Source organism: Salmo salar, chromosome 01 (genome assembly GCF_965601325.2).
Source record: "Salmo salar chromosome 01, fSalSal1, whole genome shotgun sequence".
NCBI lineage: Eukaryota > Metazoa > Chordata > Actinopteri > Salmoniformes > Salmonidae > Salmo > Salmo salar.
In genome coordinates this window covers 94,159,584-94,163,218 of record NC_138291.1, presented here as the reverse complement: position 1 = coordinate 94,163,218, position 3,635 = coordinate 94,159,584, and the positions used below count along the sequence as shown (strand labels likewise).

Below are 3,635 nucleotides of genomic sequence, written 5' to 3'. Positions count from 1 at the left end.
CACACACACAGGGGAGTTACGCTTTGTTTACCTATAGTAGTGTACCTACTCTGTGAGACTAGGGGGAGAATGGGGTATGATATCACTATTCTAGTGTTTATTTTGGTCTACGTTGCCTTTAGCCTCGAGACGTATTCTCTTAGAGGAAGACCGTGGTTGGTTGAGCTTTATTTTATCCAATGATTCAGTCCACAAATGCCCCAAAGCAGAACTTACTGTTCATACAGTGACTGACAAAAAAAATCATCTACCCATTTGGTTGCAAAAAGTGAACCGCATCTTGCGTGCCTGGCTCTCCTCTAACGTTTCCCCCCCTCACCCCTCCGCTCCCTCTTTCTGGCTGGGATTCACACAGTCTGGCTCTCCCCTCTCCCACCTGGATAAAAGCCACAAGGCAACCACCTGCAGCATGACTGTACGCACGCAACTATTAAACCCATAAGAGTCTAAGCCCTGTCTAAGCCAGGGGAGGGAGGGTTCTACTAAGCTATATGGAATCGTTTTAAGAAGATCATACCAAGGATCATTTAGCTATTTGATTTTGAATTGTAAGACCTGTTGAAGTATAAAAAAATACAAAATACATTAAAAAAATCGAACAAAATTATTTGATGATAGCCTTACTGCTATTAGCCTACACAAACACATTGAATAACATATTCACTACATGGAACAACAGATGGTCCCAATTTTTTACATGTATTTAACCCCCTTATTTTTGGCAGTAAACAGTCAAAGCCCTGTCTAAGCTGGGAGGAGGGGGGGTCTACTTAGCTATATAGAATTGTTTTAAGAGGGTCATATCAAGGATAATTTTGCTATATGATTTTGAATTTTAAGACCCCTTGAAGTAACAGAGCATGTCCTCCTGTTATCCCTCCATACCCAGCCATGGAGGGAGAGAAAAAGAGAAGGAGGAGGAGAGGAGGAGAATGAGAGAAAGACCTCCAGACACAGAGAGATAAATAGAGCTCAGTTAACTGTGTGTGACACTATGAGAAATAGAAACGTAGTCTTTCTGAGCCGCGGCACACACAGGGATAAGACCACAGAGAAAGAGAGAGGAGAGAGAGTAAAAGTTTGAGAAATAATGAAAGATAGAGAGATAGTTTGAGAGATAAAGAAAGATAATGAGAAACAGAGAGTGTGAGAGATAAAGATAGACCGAGAGGGAAAGAGAGAGAGAGACGAAGAGTTTGAGTTTTAAAGAAGCTTTATTGGGTCTGGGAACCCACAACACTATAAACACTCAAACAACAAAGCAGATCTCATGGGCATCTGAATCAGCCCAAATGACCACTTCTACTGTAGCCTCCCCAGGGGTGTCCAGGCTAACCAAGCCTTCCCAGGGGTGTCCAGGCTAAACAAGCCTTCCCAGGGGTGTCCAGGCTAACCAAGCCTTCCCAGGGGTGTCCAGGCTAACCAAGCCTTCCCAGGGGTGTCCAGGCTAACCAAGCCTTCCCAGGGGTGTCCAGGCTAAACAAGCCTTCCCAGGGGTGTCCAGGCTAAACAAGCCTTCCCAGGGGTGTCCAGGCTAACCAAGATAGTAAATATTTGATGGTTTCCCTTTGTCATCAAGGCTTCAAGATCTGAAAACTGCTCACGTGGACAGGAGAATGCTATCCGCCCGAAGGCTGTCCCATGATCTACTGTCCCAACAATGTTGTGAAGCTCTAGGTTACAATGAGTGTCTGTGAATCCCATCAGGATAGTCTTCTTCTCCTCATTGTTCTCTTTCACCTTTATTCCCAGAAGGGAGGAGCAGCAATGTATTGATTCCTGCAGGTCAGACCATGCCAGACTCACATTCTGCACAGGATCATTGGGAGTCTGATCTTTGTCCACCAGGTAGAAGTGATAACCTCCTGAGGCCTCAACCAGGTAGAGGCCATTTCCAACCTCAGTGAGGGGCCAACCAAGCCACTTAGCATTGTTGAAAGCCTGGCTAGACTGCAGAGTCAAACTGAGGAAGTCATTGCCTAGGCGAAATTCTCACACTCCATCACCGTAGAACAGTTCAGCCACAAAGTCATCAACCTCTGGCCCAAAGCTGACCATTGTCTTGCTCCATTTTCCATCATAAGGGCCCTTACAAGTTGCCTTACATCCTTCTTCAAACTCTTTGTAACGCAAAATCGTCATGCCGAGCACATCTCTGTTAAAGGTGGCCGTTTTGCTTCTGTCACCCACTTTAAAAACGAAATGCAAGGCTCGAATTAAAGCCACTACGATCCAAGTGAGTTTGTTATGTACTATACGATTATGTATCACGCTTAGTTTGTCTACGTTGAGTAAGGATCCATTCAATTGATTGCCATACAGAAAAGAGAAAGGAAAAACAGAAGAAACAGCAGAGAAACATGATCTTTATCATTGTTTTAATTTTCTCTTAACCTTACCACGTTTCCCACTTCCTTTTGCTGCTATAACAGCAGTAACAAATTCCCTCAAGCGGAAACGCTTCATCACACTCAACTGGTCTAAACCCACCATCTTCTGTAACATCACAGCTGACCTCACAAACTTATCAAGATCAAATACATCTGCCAATTTGACAGATTTCCCAAAAGTCTGATCCAGGAACCTTTTAACCTCCTCTAAATTGTAAATTGAGTCGTCACCAGCTGCTATCATATCAGAAGAGATGTCCATATCCTTCTCCTGATCCTCCTCAACTGTGGCCACAGACCGCTGACTCCCATCAGGCACATCCCTCTCAACACTCCCCACTTGCACCCCATCACTCATACCGGGCATCTCCTACACTACCTGGGAGACTAGCCCCACCTGAACCCCCTCCTGTACCCCATCATGCATACTGGGCATCTCCTCACCAGTCTGGGGAAATGGCTCCCCAAATCTGTCCTTACCTCCTACAACAATATGTTTATGCTGCATAACAGACACTATGTTCCCCTCTGGTACAAGCTGCAACTCAGTACCCTCAACACAGACAACTTGTTCCTCAGCAACAGGTGCTTGTGGCTACTCTACCACTGTCGGCCCACCTCTCCCTACATCAGTGGGCCCAGGCGTTATGAGGACCACCGGCATCCCTCCCTCCGCCTTCTCTCTTTTCGGGCAAGCATGTCGCTTATGGCCAACATCCCCACAATCAAAACACCGTTGACTGACCGTACTAGCATGAGCCATGTACAGTCTGTGACATACTTAACTTTAAACGATAACTCCAACTCCAACGATAACTCCAAACTCCAATGAGTCCAAAAACATAAACACCTGTCGCCAAAACGACCTAACCTGTTTCAAAGCCGGGTGTTTGCAACCCAACAGGACAATCTTAATTGAACTTGCAAACTTCCCCAACCACAATAATTTGCGCTCCAATAGCTCATTGGGAATAAACGGAGAAAAAAGCGGCGTAACTTGAATTAACATAAGCAGTATGCCATGCTCAACCATCCGAACAACAAGATGCTCTTCTTCAAGAAAGACTACCACCGCTTTATTCATCCGCGATGCATAAGCAACATTTTCATAGCCTACCTTCTCTCCTACAGTGACAGTAGCTTCAGGAACATACCTAAAGCCGTGCCGAAGTGACAGGGACGGCATCTCCATGTGGGTCGCCATCCCCGCCAAAACCATGGCAATTCCAACAAGAAATCCAATAT

The 3,635-nt window shown here is 45.5% G+C and overlaps 1 pseudogene; it reads right to left on the bottom strand.

The window, feature by feature from the left end:
• Nucleotides 1–1,249: 1,249 nt before the first annotated feature.
• Nucleotides 1,250–2,692, bottom strand: LOC106610120 (glyoxalase domain-containing protein 4 pseudogene; annotated as a pseudogene).
• Between the last annotated feature and the right edge of the window lie 943 nt (nt 2,693–3,635).